Genomic DNA, 20,284 nt, shown 5'->3' with positions numbered 1-20,284 from the left:
TACCTTTGACCTCGCGACATTTGCAGGAGAAGTTTCTTAGCACGGACAACTTGATAACATAAAGCATGGCGGTCTGTAAGTATTTTCATTAATGTGTTGTGTAATTTACGAGGTTCAGATTTTAAGTAAATCAATTTTAACAAGATTGAAACCGATTTAACCGTGTCCGCAGTGATTTAATCTGTACATTTCATGGCGTGATTTGTCATGGGTTATTTTTTATGCGTGTGGGTTTTTTATTTACGTCCATATGTGCGTTGCAGTTGAGCATAGTTTTTCGGACCATCACGCATGTCTCCCTGGTAACGGGTTTGTTTACACACTGGCATATTTTCTGGCGCCTTTTTCAATCGTCTGTTGGCCTAGACTGTGAAAATGTCATTCGAATTTCATGCTCGTGTGCTAAAAAACCGGTGTCAATAAATGGCACAAGTTATCCATGCTCCAATTTTATCATGGAGTTAAAGAAGTGTTTCAGAGTACAGTTTTAGTGAAGACATTCTGACGTTCACCCGTCCAATTTTTGTTGTCTCTGTAAGAGAGTCATTGCTTCATGGCAGCAGGCAGAAAGCAATAACAAAACCTATCGGCCAGGGACACACGTAGTGAAATGGTCCAGACACTGTAGAGTAGGGAGATGTGCGGTGTGTGATGCATTGTGTAAGGCAGGAAAGAAAAAGAAAGACAGTAAAAACAGGGGCAGACCAAGTCAATACCAAGGCAGTGACATTTCTGGTATCACTGGCAAGGAGACAGGAAAGACGGGGAAACTACAGAGTGAAACTCATTGCAGTACAAATCTAACAGCAGCTGTAAAACAGAGGGCAGGAAAAAAGATGAGAAGATTCATTCCCTTGCAGAGACAGAGGTTCAATGATCTCATTGAAGAAATAGAGTGTCCCATTTGCAAAAACATAATAGATGGACCAATACAACTTTTGTGTGATGGACCACATGTGTTTTTGTGCTGAATGTTTGTGTCAGTGGTTGCAAGTTTCTTCATCCTGTCCTGTGTGCCGTCTCTCTATTATGTGTGAATCTATTGTAAGTCCCCCATTGCCTTTGCAAACATGCTATCAAATGCCACAGTCACATGTGATTATGGGAATGTCGGTTGTAAGTCAGTTGTGCCACTGCAAGATCTGCAACACAACACGGAACGGTGTGTTTACCAGTCCATTGCTGGAGACCACTGCTTCTCGTCAGTGAGCCCATTTCCCATCAGAAGCCACCATACTCCAGTCCCCATTCCTGACACAATCAATACCGAGACATCAAATGATGAAACATCAAGGGATAGGCAGAACAATATATGTGCAGTGAAGGCCGCAGAAATTGTGTTGCAGAATGTATCAGCGGTGCATATGCTGCCACAGTATGAAGAAATGGCAACAACACTTGTCAAGAAAAAAAATAGAAGCAAACAGAAGTGATGATAGTTTGATAAAGGTTAAAACCAAGGGCCAGGTGAGTTTTTTACCAGCATTACTCTTGCTGATCTATACCCACATATCAATATACAGTTAGATTTTGGAGTAAATTCTTCTGATAAAGCTATCATGGAATATGATAATTTGTAAATTTGTATTTGTAATAACATTTATTTGGTTTGTAGTACATGTGTGACCTGGTAGTGGTTAAACAAATTAATTTCATCAAGTAATGAGCTAGTCCAATTTCATGAATTTATCACCCACATATACTTTTGAAAGATAAATTTGGTTTTTCAATTTTGGTGTGATTTTTTTCAGCCATTGTGTTTAACATATACACCAAAGCCACAAAAAACAACCTCAGAAGCTAGCACTAGGACAAGACGTCAGAGAGGGTGTTGCAGTTAAGTCAGAGGAGAGACATTGTCAGTGGTGGTGATGCGATGCTGCAGCTGAGTGAGAGGAGGTGAGACACCAACAAAAGGACAAGAAGGAAAATCCTCCAGATCTTGGGACTCACTCCTGACATACCTCCAGGTGCTGGCCTTCATTTGGAAGTTGCTATGGGAACAACATGGGCTGCCAAGAGGAAATTACGGCGTTACTTCAAGGCATGGCATGTGAATATTGGAAGTGAGGTATGTTATGCAGGTCATTTTCCCCCACACTCATCAAGGTCACTGTCCTTCTTGACCTCACAACCATGAATTTAATAAGTCATGTTTGGAATTTTCTGGAAATTTAATTAGTTGTGTAAGAGAGAGAATTTTAGAACAGTAATTAGCATGTCAATAAAAGTTCTAGATTGTTCTTATATGCTCTTATATAAGCACATGAGTATTAATATTGGGACAGCAGGCTTGCAGTCAGACTTTTGGGATTGTGTGCAAACTCTATTATGATCATGTAGAGAAAGACTGTGGATAAGTAATCTTGTTATCACATATTACTGAATATAAGTGTTACTGTTGTTTTTGCATCTTGTTCATATTTGTCTTCAGGTCTAGCAAACTTACCCGGCATGGTACAATACCTACCAGTGAAATTTGGATAAAGTTAGGTGGGGACAAGGGTCAGGGAACCCTGAGAATGGTTTACCAAGTTGCTAACATCAGCAATCCAAATGTAGCAGATAATACAGTGATTTGGAGTACATTTGCAGCACCTGATTCCTATTACAATTTAGAAATAGCTTTAGCTGTTAACAGAGGTCAGGTAGACAAACTGGATGGCACAAAGTGGAAGTAAGTCTAAACATGCATACTGTGTTTTACTAAACAGTGAATAGATTGTACCATATATCTATTTTGGTACAATATTTGGAACTGAAGATACATACATAGTGGTTATCCAAGTTTAATACATGCATTATACTGCTGATCCAAAAATCTGAAAAACAATGTGCAAATCTGACCAAACTTATGCAGCATAAATATGATACCTACCGGTACATTAAATAGTACAAAAGGCAAAGTTGTTTTCTTGCATGTACAAAATGCATTGATGTGTAGAAACATGGGCATTAATTTAGAATGGTGTGGACAATTGTCTTACATTCCACTTTGATTTATTTCAGGGACAAGACACTATTAGCACGGATGATGGGAGATTATGAGTATCATGTGAACAAGTGCTGTAAAGTATGTGTTTTACAACTGTAAACTGTTTTGTTGCTAAAGTCATTAAAAGGTTCAGTATTCTGCTTGTCAGGATTTTCAAGCTTTCAGTGTCAAATTTATTGTGTGTTATATATATACTACAGAAGATGTATTTCGTCTACATTATTTTGACCTACTTTCAGTGAAACAACTCTGTTTGCTTCTTTGAAAGAAAGTTATCATGTCCTTTTTTTTTATTTTTTGTGTTTCAGGAAGAAAACATTTAAATGTTGTGCAAGAGCGTCATCAGGACCACAGCAAGAATATGCCCATAGCTGAATGAACAGGCTGCACACATTTGTGGTCTGTATAAGCCAATATTTTCAAAATTTGCAGCCTGCCATAATCTTTAGAGTACAAGCAATAGAATGTCAGATGAATATATTAGCATTCTCAGTTCAAACATATCACATTTAATGGCATATTACAGAGAACACTTTCCTGATGAAGGTGTACCCCCCAAAATGCATATGTTAGAAGATCATGTCATCCCTCAGATTGAAAACACAGGGTTTGGCTTTGGTTTCCTCACAGAACGGTGTAGAGAGTATCCATCATGAGATTAGGAAGGGAATGGACCGGTATAGTAAAGTACCTGGCCATAATGGTTAAAGAAATTAGAACTTATGGTAAGGGAGCATCATGTGATGACCAATTCAAGTCATGTGAAAGTGCCAAAAACACAAAGGGGTTCATACAGAACCAAATAAGCAACGTGATATAATGATGGCCATAGTGATAAAAGTAAAGATAAATCATGATAAAATAAACATGTAAAGAACAAATTAATTAAGTCAATAACAAACCAATATGTAAATAAAAACATTGAAATCTGGTTCTTTCTATGAATCATATTTTTACTAAATTGATGCTTGTATTTTAGTCCCCAAGATACCGTCCGGGGGGACTTATAGGTTTGGTCATGTCCGAGCGTGTGTCAGTGTGTGCGTTTGTCCGTCCATGCATCCGTCTGTTCACGCAGATATCTCAGAGATACATGGAGCGATTTCATTCAAACTTGGTACAAGGATTACTTGATATGTCATACATATGCACGTCCAATATATATACATATGCATGATCCAATGTGGCCGCCATGCGGCCATTTTATTACAATTTTTTATGTACAGAGCCATAACTCCGACATGTTTCAACCGATTTTATTGAAAGTTAGTACAAGGACATTGACCTTCATCATACATATGCACATCAATTTGTTTCACAACATTATCCAATATGGCTGCCATGCGGCAATCTTATTACAATTTTGTTATGTACGGAGCCATAACTCAGGCATATCTCAACCGATTTTATTCAAAGTTGGTACAAGGACATTGACCTATGTCATACATATGCATGTCAATTTGTTCATGATATGATCCAATATGGCCGCATGGCAGCCATTTTGTTACAATTTTTTCATGTCCTTAGCCATAACTCAGGCCCGTCTAAATGGATTTTATTCAAACTTTGTACAAGGACTTTGACCTATGTCATACATATGAACATGATATGGCTACCATGCCACCATTTTGTTACAATTTTTTCATGTACGGAGCAATTACTCAATCATATCTCAACCAATTTTATTCAAAGTTGTTACAAGGACATTGATCATGTTATACATATGTATGTGATTTTTTCACGATATGATCCAATATGACCACATGGCGGCCATTTTGTTATGGTTTTTTTCATGTCGAAAGCCATAACTCTGGCAAGTCTCAACCGATTTTATTCAAAGTTGGTACATGGACATTGACTAATGTCATACATATGCATATAGATTTTTTAGATAGTCAGATTAAATATGGCTGCATGGCTGCCATTTTGTTACGATCTTTTCATGTACAGAGCCATAACTCAGACATCTTTCCACCAGTATCATTCAAAGTTGGTATAAGGACATTGACCTATGTCATACATATGCACATTGATTTGTTGAACGGCGTGTAGCAGTATCATGTCAACTACCTAAGTTTCATAATTAGACTGATATGTCGAGAAATACTGCATCAGATTTCATGAAACTTGGTACACATGTTAAGCTTACATTGCTTTAACAATGAAAAAGGCATTTATCAGTGTCATTTTAATTAATTTGTAATTGCTTATTTAATGAACTTTCCTAATTAGAGTTATATATCCACAAATACTGCGTCAAAATTTGATGAAACTCGGTACAGATGTTGATCTCATAGTTTGTAAATACTGCATCAAACTTTATGAAATATGGTACCGGTGATAATCTATTAGTGTTAGGATAGTATGCAAAAATGTTCGGCAACATCCTGTTGATTCATTACTAATTGACTCATTTAATGATATTTTGTAATTAGGATGGCGGCCTACATTGGTTTTATGTTTTCACCACCGTGGAACTCATTCTTGGCCATTTGGCGCCATCTGTATCACAGTATTTTTATCATAGACCTAATTAATGAAGAGGACTCTATCCTCTCTGAGGACTTTTAATTAAAGTACCAACGAACAAGTGGGGACTGTGCCATCAACGACTTGTTCAATTTAAAATTGATGCTTGAAAAGTCATCTTTATGGTAAGTCCAGTATATGTAATGATGACTTACCATTGTAGGATGTTTTACATGTTCAAATGAAACTTCCTTCAGTTTTATCTTACATGAAATATCATTGGAAAAGTTAAATTTTAGCATGAAAATAAGAATGAAATACTTCTAAATGCTTTCATTATGATTTAGTATATATACTAACAAGTACAGATGTAAATAACCTTGTTTTGCTTATCTATTTACAGAATACAACGACCCTGGAAATGCAGGTGTCCATTTGATTTCAAGTATTTCTCATTTTTTAATTTTGTCTGTATTTTCATATTGTATTTAAAATAAAGGTATTTGATCATTTCAATTTGTATTGTTTTCAGTTTCTGTGTACCTTTCCTTTTCGTTTCCTGTATTTTTTGTTTAGCTCTTTATTTGTCCCTTTTTTAAAATGCAACTTTGTGGGATAAGTTACTTTTGATATTCAGAGAGTTTGTAAAAGATGTTTGCCCGAAACTTTGTTATCGGTACATGTAATTTATTTGAGTCTTGTCACTTCAAGAAATAAAAAAAATGTTTTACTCTATATCCACGTGCCTGTTTTGATCATTTATGTTATGGTTTGAAGTAATTTTAATAACATTACAGTTAATTTGCCATTGTGCTGTTAAAACAATCACCGTACAATACAAATAAGGCAATAATACATTGATTTCTGCCTATATGATGAAAAAGGTGCCTCTCTAATTTTTGCCGTTTGTGGCACTGTTCTGTGGCTTCCGATTGAATGTGTATCCATAAAGTTCGCACACAAGTTAAAAGTCTGGGCCTGCTGGGTATCGCTTTAAACTGCTTAGTGTCACTTTTCCGACAAGCATTTAATTACTCCTTGGCCTAATGATGTCCCTCTCTCCATACAGTATTATGTATAATTCTGCGCTGCACGTACAACAATTAGAAGTCACCCCTTTTGACAAAATTAAAATAAACAACACCTCTTTTCAGAATTCCCAGAGCTTCAATGAGCTAGTGTTATTACATTTCTATATAATACTTATAGCCCCTAAACTTGTAATAATAATAATAATAATAATAATAATATAATAATAATAACTGCAATAGGTCGTGAGGGTCACTTTCGACTTCACATTCCTTCGGGATTCTTGATCATATTCGTATTGTGTATATGTAACAAAATCTTGAATCTTCTCATCGTTTCACTGGCAACGCCATTTCTTGTTTTGTAGTCATTGAAGCGCGCCAACATGTTTCATCGGGTGTTAATTAACAGTATTATGTTGACATAACTTATATATATATATATATATATATATAATATATATATATATATATATATATATATATATATATATATATATATATATATATATGATAGATAGATAGATAGATAGATAGATAGATAGATAGATAGATAGATAGATAGATAGATAGATAGATCTATCTGTGTAGCCTTGTAGTTTTAATGTACGACAGTTAACACTCATTGCGAATCTTGGCATTAACCTTCCCTTCCTTCAAACTGAAGCAAATATCAAAATTTAATTTCATCAAAAGCCTGCATGTTTTAATTGGAGCTTTATCAGACAGCTTGTTGGCTGCCTTTAATTTTAAAATGAAAGTTTTTAGTAATTTCATTCTTAATGTTTTCATACTTGAATGGGTTTGTATGGATTGCGATTATGTTGTATATATCTAGCACAGGTGGTAACTATAGTAACTATATTAGGGGCGCTCAACTTCACAGGGACCTGTGTTTATCGTATACGCTCTGCTTTTGATGGGCTTGGCTTGCGAACTTAATAATAATAAATCCTAGTTTGCATAATAAGGACTGAAAGCAAGCATTTCCATTCAGCTAATTACCATTTTTACACTTGAACGATATTTTCAATTGAAGCTTTAGTCGATGAATATTGTTTGCGGTGAAGCTACAAACTCACATAAGTAATGCCAGAACGCTGCATTCACAAACACCTCTGGAGGGGAATCAGAAATAACAGGGAGGATTTGAAAATATCAAAGGTATGTTTGGTTGGATTTGAAAGGATTTTGGGACTTAATTGTCGAAATTGTCTCTGATTGATATGCAGTTTGTGTTGGGATGACTCTTAAATAAAAAGTAAACAAAATATTTGTTCATGGAAAACACATTCTCTGTTGTGTTTTTATTGTTAAGAACACATACACAAACATACAGGTACTTTCCACACCCGTAGGTATCAATCCAGATTACATTGAACTGCTCCAGCCTCTTTGTTCTGTTTATCAACAGAAACATTAATTTTGTTTTCGTAGGGCTGTGCAAAGATTACAGTGAGCCACTTATTCCAGTGCACAATATTTCGGATTTATGAATCAGCCCATCCACAACTTTTGCAGCGTTCTTTAGCAGAGACAGGAAACCACATTTTGAGTTTTAAGTTGTAAGACTAAAAGAAAACAACTTTAATGAGACCCCATTCCACACATTGGCACCGGAACAGTGGAAGTCACGCCGCGTCACTTTGAATAGGACACAAATGGAACAGAATACACAATTGACTTGTCTTTCCGTAACAACTCAGAGTTATGGGTGACAACAGGTCATTGACATGACCCTAGAATGACATTACATCCTGCTATTCCTGTCAGTATTGCATCATTCAGCAATCAACATTTCTCCCTTTTGTAACAAAGAAAGCAGATTTTGTGTTCAAGAAGTTGTTAAAAATTGAATGGTATGGTTGACTATTGCAGAGTTTGAATTCAAAATTGCAAATCCGTACCAACAAAAAATGACAGAATGTAATGTTCTCATTGGGAGCATGATAGTGCATTAAATACAGATTATTGCACTGTGTATTCAATGTAAAAAGGATGGCCACCCGCAACTTGCTTTTCCCTGAAACACACAAGAAACAGAAATGAACAAACGGCAGGTTCTCTAAAATCAAAACGCATTGATCGATCATGGCTAACGTTCACTAGAAATTCCGACCGACGGTAGGTTGTGGAAAGTAACACCTACTGGGTAAGACCCATTCTCTCTCAGTTTTTCGTTGAGGTATTGCTACTTCCTAACCTATTAGGGTCTCAGTAATAGTTTTCTTGCCTGTCCGCCTGTTTTGTAATATGTGCTCGTATCACATTGGAGTAATTTCACCCGTTCACATGCACTTTCATGTACGTGACTCGTTGCCATATGCATGTGACCGAGTCGCAAAAACATTCCTAGTGTGCCATTAAGTAGTAAAGAATAGTTCCTATCCAGAATAAGAATTTTTACACCATTTATTTGAAAAGACTATTGTAATTGTGGCCCTCTGAGGCCATTATGGCCCACGAGGGCGCCCTCTAAGGGGTAAATAGTTGCTGCGGCGGGCGCCGGCCGGGGCTCATACCTCACCGGGACGATGCGCTGCATGCTTATCTTCAGTTGAGGCTACATAGGTTTACTTTCACCAAAGGTGCCAACGAATTCAAAACAATCATTACTTGTAAACATTTTGGGAAGTAACTTTACTATATTCTGATTCACCGACTACAGGGATTTCTCAAAGTGCATCTATGTATTCATGGCATGTATGCAGATAATGACGTTCTGCTGGGCAAAAATTGATTTTTCTTGTTCTTGTCTTTACCCTAACATATCTACGGTACCTACAGACCTACCTAAATACTCAGCGATTACAAGCACTCGGCCAGACTCTAAATTCGAAAAAGATGGCTCAATGACAGAGGTTAAATGTAGCAATCTATTTTCGTCATCTTTTTATTGACAATTTCAAATCAATGCTACAAAAAAGAAAACTCGTCTAACGTAACCAGTGTAACCGGGATATCAGTTAGGCATGGCCTTATGATCAGACATGTGTCATATCATCATGACTATCATAGCAAACACGAAGATAAAAAACAGCAACGATGATAACAAAAACAACAACATGAGTGTCAACATAATTTTTAATATATTTGGTAATAAAGTCAATGATACCAATAAATATTTGGTTCGGTTGACGCTGATGAAATGTGATTCTCTTTCTGCATCTTCCTCATGTCAGGAGCCGGATGATGTCCAACGGCGCCCAGTCTTCTACACCTTCTACACCGTAGTTCTACTAGCTCCCAAGTTCGGTCGATTTTAAAGGCGGACGCTCTCGGTCGATCGCGAATCACGCCTCTATTGATACTTAATGCTCATTTTTGTTTCATTGGTTCCTAGTAGCATTGCACATGTTGCTCTCGGCCAGGATTTTGAATTAATCAGAGGCATTATATTCTAACTATCCCTAAAGATGTCATCTTTGAACCAATACCGCAGGTTTTGATCTGCAACACCACCAAACAATAGTGCCCACGACCAAGTTTACTCTCACGATTACATTTATTGTCTGATCGTGCATGTTGTTTGACAGCTGGAGTCGTCCGGAGGCAAGACTTGATAACTTCTTTAGACTTTTGTGCCGGTATTTGGTTATCTCTCTGAGATGGCACATTTTCGGCCGTACATACATTATCTTCAAGAAGTTTGCTTCTGATTTCGTGTAAGTAAATACTTTGCTGTCACCGTTTGTAGAATTTGATATGTTGGAGAACGTTTTCGACAACTGTCGTTCGTTCTCACAAATGTCTATCACACTGTCAGGGACCTATTCTCTCTACTTACATCAAGTTGATGATAGTCGACGAAATCGCGAGACAGAAAACAAGAGGGAGGGAGTGGTGTGAGTAATACATCGAATCGACAGTCTGTTTTGCTTTTTGTCGGATTTATTTTTTATTCTAGATTTTATTCTTTATTTCTATATAATGTATGAATTTATTTTTCGGTTTCTTTGTTTCTTCATTTCCCTATTTTGCCATTTCGCCGTTTTGCAATTTCGTCGATTATAATAGCCCTTACAGTTGATACTTTACGCTATTGATTCTATTTGATTAGACCAGGATGGTTACAAATGGACATGTGTGTAAGAAATTGGATTTTTGAATTTAACCGAAATGTTGATTCACTATACATGGTAGTCTGTGAGAGAACTGTGATCATTTTTTCGACAATTTAAGACATATAATTGACAATATCTGTGCATTTATAGACATTTGACAATTTAAATACACTTTGCCATCTGTCCTATATGTTTTTGTATCTTGTTTTTCTTCAGCTTTAACTGTTTAAAGTGTTTAATGTAGGATATTTATCTTCTTTGCTTATGAAGCTTGTTGATAATGTGCCACGTATTTAAAAGAATTAATGTATTTCGTCGGTGATTTCCTATTCAGGAAATATCAAGTGGACATTCAAAGGTTTAGCCGTAAAATCTTCGTCTGTTAAAAGTGATCCTCGCCCATAACCCTCCCCTTGGATAGTTTTCTAAAAAGTGACTCTCCCCCAATCCCCCAGCCCACCCCCTGTAATTACTAAAGGCTACCTTATATCTTCAGAAATCTTCGGTGTTTGAGTTCAAAACTTCACAAGTATGTTCTTCTGTAACTTATGCACAAGTAGCTCAAAATTTGAAGGTTAATATGTTGAAACGCGCGAGTAAATCAATGGGCAGGAGCTTAAATAGGGGATACCAAATGGCGCACACTATATATTTGTAACCCCGGTTACGATTGTAAGTCATGTGATTAGGTCTAATGCCTGTTGTTTGAGTGTGATGACACATGTATAGAATTCATTGATAGCGTCTTCACCCACAATGCATTGCAATGCTCTACTGATTTTCACTGCTTGAAGACCGTTCTTTGGTGTGGACATACGTTTAAGAATTATTATCCGTTTACTACCGAGAAAAAATTCCAAGACAACGTGGTTGGTCTTTTACATGACTGTGCTTACAGGTATGTGTATTTGAACGCTTTGGTATTGAAAACAATGAACTTTTAAAAGTCTGAGAGTGTGAGACACACACCCCTGAAGTTGAAACGTGGGAAGACCATGAGCTTTCCCAATTAACGTGGAAAAGTTTCTAAGTTGCTATTCTGTATGAGTGTAATTCCAGTGGTACTTTATAAAGTAGTGGAGTTTTATTTAACATGCTGAAATTTAGGTTTTCTGATTTTGAAGGAAATTTTCTGTGATTCTTAGTTCTTTGTTTCAATGGGATTTTTGAACAGTGTATTTGCTATCATGTTGACTTAGTCTCATCCTGAATGAGATTGTGTAAACAGAAGGAAACGCTTACATAATTGCCATTGGTCTTTTACATGACTGTGCTTACAGAGGAGATCCAGTTAATGAATTACTGATAGACTGCGTGTGTTCCTATTGTGTAGCCTGAGTGAAGAGCCAAGGAGTGCCTGGAATTGTTCGTGTCAATCATCAACTCGATTATTGCTACCAGGGTTGGAATACAAAATCCCCAGGGAGGATCATCTGGAAGGACTCTGTGTGTGTAACGTAGTTTCCTATTGGATAGACTGTCATCGTCATAGCAACAGGACGGACATTGACCTACAACTCTAGGAGAGGCCATTGTACAGCCATATGAACAATAGCTAAGTGAATAAACCCTAGACAACAGCCATTTTAGAATTATCTGGAACTTTATTATGGTGGATGAACTTTAGATTTTGCACTTGGAAATTAGTTTCCAGTAATACTGCTATTAGTTTTAATTATTTTAGATCAGTGTTTTATTCTTTTAGTATTATTATCATTAGAAGTAGAGATTTTAGTTGTAGTGAAATAAACCTTATATAAACTGCAACGCAAATTGTACGATAATCATTCTTTCCTGGTTTGTTGATTGTGTAATATGAACTTGGGTCGGGTTAATTGACTGGATAAATTTAAAGTCAGTTTAATTACCCAGGTACAAAGTTGGGGCCTCGTGCGGGATGCATTTTGGATTGAATGAATTATTTATCGTACAGTTAATGTTGCAGTAGTGTTCTAACAGTTAAGAGTATAGATTACAAAAGACAAACCCCGTTGATATTAGTATTGCATTGTATTGTTTGTTTTGTTTTGTTCTTGACGAAAAATGGATGAGCTTGAGAGAAAAGCAGTTGAAGTATATGATAAGAATGGTATTGATCTTAGACATGATTAGTTTTCTGGGTTTCCCATGCAACTATTAATGATGTGAGTGATTTATTGCAGTTTATTACCAGAGAATATAAAGATGCCGACTTAACAGAAATATTAAGATGTGATGGGGGAATATGTGTGACTTGCCACTCAGCCAAAAAGAGGGAATGGGCTGATTCTTGGCACATGAAAAGAGTGGAGCCGACACTAGTGTTGGGATGTTTACTCTTGTTGCCTCGCTTTTTTAAAACGCTAAGGGTCCCCCATTCGGTCAAAGTCAGAGAGGAGGCTTCTCTGCATATGTCCAACAGCGATGGAGCATCTTACTGTTGGATAAGGGAGGCACCAGAACCTATAAAGGAGGATTTGGGTGATTGGCGGACGGCAATCAAGACTCCACCACCGTTGACCCCAGCACAATTGCCTGGATTGGACGGCTACGATGACGAAAAGGACAGAGAACCAGCAGATTTCTCTCCACTGCCTACCCCTCCCAGGAATAGTACGCTTTACCAGCCGAGAGAGAGACCCCCAAGCAGATCAACACCGCAACGCCAAGCTGGTCCTGATGCTGTTTGGATGGATATGATGGAGAAACTTGTGACCAACCTGCAACCAAGGACTAATGAGTCTGGGTGGTATCGTAAACCTAGAGTGTTCTCCAGTAGGCTGCCAGTACCAATAAATGAAGACGACTATGAAAGTTGGGCAGATCAAGCAGAGCAAATGATCAAAGAGTGGAATGTATCAGATGCAGAAAAAAGAAACGTATTGCTGAAAGCTTAACCGGACCTGCTATGAACACTTTATAAGGTCATTGACCCCAGCACCCAATTCGACAGTACGTGATTACCTTGATGCGAGGACACCGCGACATTGGCACTATAGGCATTATCGGATAATATTTTCTAAGTTATATAAGTTAGAGTCTAATATTAGAAGGATTTGGAAGTGGCTGATGCCAGATATACTGTTTTATCGGATAATATCCGATAAAATCGATAATATCGTCTAAAATCTAAGTTAGAGTCTAATATTAGACGAGTGGGGAAGAGGCAGATGCCCGAAATGCTGTTTTATCGGATAATATCCGATAAAATCGATAATATCGTCTAAAATCTAAGTTAGAGTCTAATATTAGACGAGTTGGGAAGAGCAGATGCCCGACATGCTGTTTTATCGGATAATATCCGATAAAATCGATAATATCCCCTAACATCTAAGTTAGAGTCTAATATTAGACGAGTTGGGAAGAGGCAGATGCCCTACATGCTGTTTTATCGGATAATATCCGATAAAATCGATTATATCGTCTAAAATCTAAGTTTGAGTCTAGTATTAGACGAGTGGGGAAGAGGCAGATGCCAGACATGCTCTTTTATTGGATAATATAGTTGCCACTTCACTACCCGTCTAATATTAGACTCTAACTTAGATTTTAGACGATATTATCGATTTTATCGGATATTATCCGATAAAACAGCATGTCGGCATCAGCCATACCTCACTCGTCTAATATTAGACACTAACATCTAAGTTAGAGTCTAATATTAGACGAGTTGGGAAGAGGCAGATGCCCGACATGCTGTTTTATCGGATAATATCCGATAAAATCGATAATAACGTCTAAAATCTAAGTTAGAGTCTAATATTAGACAGGTGGGCAAGAGGCAGATGCCCGACATGCTGTTTTATCGGATAATATCCGATAAAATCGATAATATCGTCTAAAATCTAAGTTAAAGTCTAATATTAGACGAGTTGGGAAGAGGCAGATGCCCGACATGCTGTTTTATCGGATAATATCCGATAAAATCGATAATATCGTCTAAAATCTAAGTAATGTCTAATGTTAGAAACAGATGGGTGGAAAATTCTGAAAAAGCTGTTTTATCGGATAAAATCGATAATATTATCCCTATTAGATCACTTTGGTCTCAGGTTCCTGGAACTCTCTAACTTAGAAATGTTATACGATATTTTCCGATAATAAAGAAAAAGCCTATGTCGCGCCTTCATGCTTGATGCCCTTGAGGGTTTGTATGGCACAAGACTTACCCTGCCGAGTCTTTGAAGGCATTTCAGTCGTGTTATCAGAAAGCAGAATGGTCACATTCTCAGTATTTGCAGTAGTTACAGACTCTTTTGCGACGAGCAATACGACAAGATAGTGTCAAAGAGTATGAGGCCGATTACCTTTGCTTGAAACAGTTCACCGATGGAGTGTTGCACAATGAAAGCCACTTGTCGTCGTTGCAACTCGACACGAAGCTCAACCACCCGCCAGGTACTGAGATATTTCTTGTTTGCAAAGACGTGAATTATGATTACAGTGACTGACTGTTAAAAGCAATAACAGAGGGTTGCATTGACAATGACCTTTGCCTTTTTAAGTTTACTGTTTTTAAACTTTGAGTTACATTATATCAATTACCAAAGTAACTTACACCCGGAGTGTGTAAGCATCTGAGGGGAATGTGTAACCCCGGTTACGATTGTAAGTCATGTGATTAGGTCTAATGCATGTTGTTTTAGTGTGATAACACATGTGTGCAATGCTCTACTGATTTTCACTGCTTGAAGACCGTACTTTGGTTTGGACGTACGTTTAGGAATTATTATCCGTTTTACTACCCAGAAAAAATTCCAAGACAACGTGGTTGGTCTTTTACATGACTGTGCTTACAGGTATGTGTATTTGAACGCTTTGGTATTGAAAACAATGAACTTTTAAAAGTCTGAGAGTGTGAGACACACACCCCTGAAGTTGAAACGTGGAAAGACCATGAGTTTTCCCGATTAACGTGGAAAAGTTTCTAAGTTGCTATTCTGTAGTTAGTGTTATTTCAGTAGTGATTTAGAAAGTAGTGGAGTTTTATTTAACTTGTTGAAATTTGGGTTTTCTGATTTTGAAGGAAATTTTCTGTGATTCTTAGTTCTTGTTTCAATGGATTTTGAACAGTGTATTAACTATCATGTTGACTTAATCTCATCCTGAATGAGATTGTGTAAACAGGAGGAAACGCTTACATAATTGCCATTGGTCTTTTACATGACTGTGCTTACAGAGGAGATCCAGTTAATGAATTACTGATAGACTGCGTGTGTTCCTATTGTGTTGCCTGAGTGAAGAGCCAAGGAGTGCCTGGAATTGTTCGTGTCAATCATCAACTCGATTATTGCTACCAGGGTTGGAATACAAAATCCCCAGGGAGGATCGTCTGGAAGGACTATGTGTGTGTAACGTAGTTTCCTATTGGATAGACTGTCATCGTCATAGCAACAGGACGGACATTGACCTACAACTCGAGGAGAAACCATTGTACAGCCATATGAACAATAGCTAAGTGAATAAACCCTAGACAACAGCCATTTTAGAATTACCTGGAACTTTATTATGGTGGATGAACTTTAGATTTTGCGCCTGGAAATTATTTTCCAGTAATACTGCTATTAGTTTTAATTATTGTAGATCAGTGTTTTATTCTTTTATTATTATTATCATTAGTAGTAGAGATTTTAGTTGTAGTGAAATAAACCTTAATATAAACTGCAACGCAAATTGTACGATAATCATTCTTTCCTGGTTTGTTGATTGTGTAATATGAACTTGGGTCGGGTTTAATTGACTGGCTAAATTTAAAGTCAGTTTAATTACCCGGTTACATATTATCTTTGCAAAATTTTGAGCTATTTTCCAGTATTCAAAGTGTTTTAAAAATTTCCACCAGCACCCCCTCCCGTAAAAATGAATGCTCCCTTATCATTTGCATATTGAAAACGGATTACGCCATGAGTTTAGGCATAACACACAAACTTTAACCTTGCTTTACAGGGCGAAAGACAGCTCGGGGACAACCAGCAGAGCTATCAACCCAGAGTTAAAAATTCAGAACTCACAATGTACTGCACCCAGTCACCTAGCTAAGACATCACAGTCAAAACAGCTCGGCCAAATTCCCACCCTTTAAAAGAGTGGTTAATGATTTAATCGGAGACCCGCGTGTATATTTTTTCGTTATTGTTCGTTATTGGCTTGTGTGTGTAGTTCTAGCTCGTTGTTGACTGTATATGAGCACTTTCACCGAGGTTTCTGATAAATTTCAAACATGTCGTAGGCGGCATGATTCCTAGTATTGCGGGAACTGTGCTTGTTTAATTTATGCGCAGATTTATGTTTTTTTGGCTAGGTTTTTGCTCGTTCTTGTCAGTCTCTGTTGTTACTTGCAATTGTTTAGTGCCTTTTTAAATTAGTTTCTTCATGTTGTAATTTGTCTTTTTCATGTTTTAATTTTTCTCTGTTTGCATCCATGGCTTGCAGCCCATTGCATGGGCTATGACTGGGACGCTGCCATCTAAAAAACAGTGCACTTTTTGGGCTCTTTCTGCACTGATATTATGCAATCTAAAGTAGTTATATCAGATATAATCAGACATTACATAACGCTTGTCAACAACTTCAGATACCAATAGCTTGGCCGGTACTACTTTATGCCAAGGTATTGTACAGTGAAGCGGCACAAACTCAGTCTCGTGTAAACATTGACAACAGTATTATCATTTCAGGACATCGGAATTTGTTCCTACTTTTATTAATTTGAACTAACATATGGCTTGTAGTATATTTATAGGTCCTATTCTGTGAAAATTAGGGTTCAATGTTCAAAGAAGTTCAAGGCGAACGATTATCTGTATGAGTAGATCATTACATAGAAGTCAAGCGAAGTCTATGCGTAAATGCAATGCTTCATATTATTCATAGAGTTCATAAGATTGTGACAGTGACCAACGATCCAAATATTTGTGATTTTCTGTTTATCTTTGACATTGTTAACACAAGTTCCTAGGTTTTTTAGCTCCCATAGCCATATGTATATATGGCAATGGAAGCTATTCTTATAGGCTAGGGAACTGTCTGTATGTCTGTCTGTCTGTATGTATGTATGTATGTATGTATGTATGTATGTATGTATGTCTGTATGTCTGTATGTCTGTCCGTCAACATCAAAAACTCCAGAATCGCTGCACTATCATCTTGATATTTGTGTTTACATGGATGACGGGCTGTAGATGAGATTTTGTTCAAATGAAGTTGTCATTGCCAAAAATATGCAAATTAAGTGAAAAAATGTAAAAACAGTCAAAATTGAAAAACTCAATAACCACTGAGCAGATTACATGAAAAATTAGCATGTAAGTACTTTGGGCTGACCTGAAATGATTGTGCTTTCTTGATTTTTTGATATTGTTGAAAATATGCAAATTAGTGCCAAAAAAGGCGTTTTGGTAAAAAATCTTCTTCTTTATAAGCGCTGGTCAGACAGCTTTGATATTTGGTATACAGGTCCCTAGGGATAACCCAACTTGGATTTGTTCAAATTGTGATGAAATATGCAAACCTGTATTTTTAAGGAATTTTTTGTCATTTTGGTCAAAAATTATTTCATCAAAACTGCTCGTCTGACAGCTTTGATATTTGGTATACAGGTTCCTACAGTTAAATAAATATGATATATAGAATATATAATGAAATCTGCAATTTTGTGTTTCGGTGCAATTTTTGCCATTTTGGTCAAAAAATGTGTTTCTCAAAAACTACTCGTCTGATGCCTTTGATATTTGGTATACAGGTTCCTAGGGGTTCTCTTAGTGTGATATAGTGAAATTTGATGAAATCTTCAATTTTTGTATTTTGGGGTCATTTTTTGCCGTTTTTGGTCGAAATATTTGTTTCTCAAAAGTTACTCATGTGATAGCTTTGATATTTGGTAAAAATTCTTATACATACTTATGATGAAATCATCAATTTTGTATTTTTGCAGCTAATTTTGCCATTTTAGGTCAGGCATCCTGAAATGAGCTATCAAAGATCTCAACCTTCTTCATCAATGCATATGTCACAAAAAGTTGCTCTCTCTACATAACTCTGTCGACTATTGGGTCGCTTGTTTTTTTTTAAACCACTGGTCAGACAGCTTTAATATTTGGTTAAGAGGTCCCTAGGATGACCTTTGTGAGATGATTTCATACAGTCAGGAAATACTTGATTTTGTATCCATGTCTATAGTAGTTCAGGGACATTGGCCCTATGTTTAAGATAATGTGGTGATTCAGTAAGCATTTGAAATGGTGAACTTTATTCGGTAAAAAATAATGAGAAAACATAGTTGAGGTGATTTAAGCAGGTTTGGTTTCCAACAAATATATTCAAAGTTGTTTTCAATGTTAAAGAGTGATGGAGGGGGGGGGGGGGTCCTGGCAGATTTTGAAAAAAATCCAAACAAATGTCAATAAAAAAAATCAGCCACAGAAGGTTTGTCAAAAAGAAAAGGTGGGATAGTGGGAAAAAAGAATGTACAATGTATCGGATAAAAAAGATAATGTTCCTCATCAATCTTCCAGACAACCCCCTTTTATCAAATGGTACACCCCTGATGTATTTTTTGTGTGCAATTAACCATGCAGTGTATTTCAGTTTAAGATGTCAATCAAGTTAGGTAAGGATTTGAAAGGAATAGTCAAGTTCACCACAGTTAAATTTCTTAAATTTATCTCTTGTGTCATCATCCTTGTGTAATTGGTTAAGTTTGTAAGTTGCTCCAGATGTGGATGTACCAGCTGTTCTGGAAGAAAACAATGTTTACTTTTCCCTGCAGGGTTTCTGAGTTAATGATTGTATGTTGAAATCTCTCCATGTATCTGGTGCATGGGCAAAATGTAAATATTGGTTGCATGTATGTATTTCAGTCTATGTCAAATATTGTACATGAAAAATCAAGAACAGTTTGCTGTGTGCTTGTAAAAGATAACATGTTTGTCAATACATATGCCTTGTAGTTTGATTGTCTTAAAAATTATCAAAGAAGTAGAAAACGAAAAGAAACTAATCAAATTGCTGTAAAATATTCACCCTCAGTGTCTGTAGGCCTATACTTAACTATTTTATCATTACATTCAGCTTTTTGTTATATATTTATCACTCTCCATGGGCCAAGGCACACTTTGGGTCAATGTCATCACTCTGTGCCAGTCTGTGAATGTCAGTCTGTCGTATGTATGTCCATTTTCATACAATTGTTGGTTTGTTTGATAAATATGGGAGCGAACAGTGATATTGTCACTATTTGTTTCTTTACAGTGGTCAATGACGAGTGTCACGTTGTAACTTTAATGACAACTAAAAATTAACCCGACAACCCAAATCTTTTGCTTCAAGGTGGCTGCTTGGATCACCAATAAACTGTTTAATATACCCAAGTGTTAATATGCCAGAAGGTACTTGGAATTTTGACATTTCTAGTCCCCTCTTTGCAAAGTCAGTATTTTTTCAGATCCCCTGGCATTCTGTAATTTTTTTCAAATCCTCCCCTGAAAACTCCCACCCCTCTAGAAGTGTTTGTGAGCACAGCCTAATGTGGATAGAAATACTGTATAACTTGGAAGGGTATGTAATTTCAAAACTAACTGATTGAGTAGACTTACAAATCTCACAGCGGTCACCTCCTTAAGCCGAGGGACAACCACGGTTCATCGAGGTGTATGGACCGTCATTGATTGCTGAACAGTTTCCATCATTCGTACAGTAGCTGTCATCGAAGCATCTACAGCAAAAAGCAGGATGGTTGAACAGTCTCATAT

At 36.9% G+C, this 20,284-nt stretch overlaps 1 long non-coding RNA gene across 1 annotated transcript; it reads left to right on the top strand.

Moving 5' to 3' along the window:
- The first annotated feature begins 968 nt into the window (after nucleotides 1-968).
- Nucleotides 969-3,054, top strand: LOC139136990 (uncharacterized). The gene is made up of 4 exons (XR_011553283.1): nucleotides 969-1,467; nucleotides 1,752-2,071; nucleotides 2,435-2,677; nucleotides 3,010-3,054. It is a non-coding gene; the product is annotated as an uncharacterized lncRNA (long non-coding RNA).
- Nucleotides 3,055-20,284: the final 17,230 nt, after the last annotated feature.

Source organism: Ptychodera flava, chromosome 7 (genome assembly GCF_041260155.1).
Source record: "Ptychodera flava strain L36383 chromosome 7, AS_Pfla_20210202, whole genome shotgun sequence".
Lineage (NCBI taxonomy): Eukaryota > Metazoa > Hemichordata > Enteropneusta > Ptychoderidae > Ptychodera > Ptychodera flava.
Note: the sequence above shows the minus strand (reverse complement) of the source record. Positions and strands in the feature narration are given on the sequence as shown.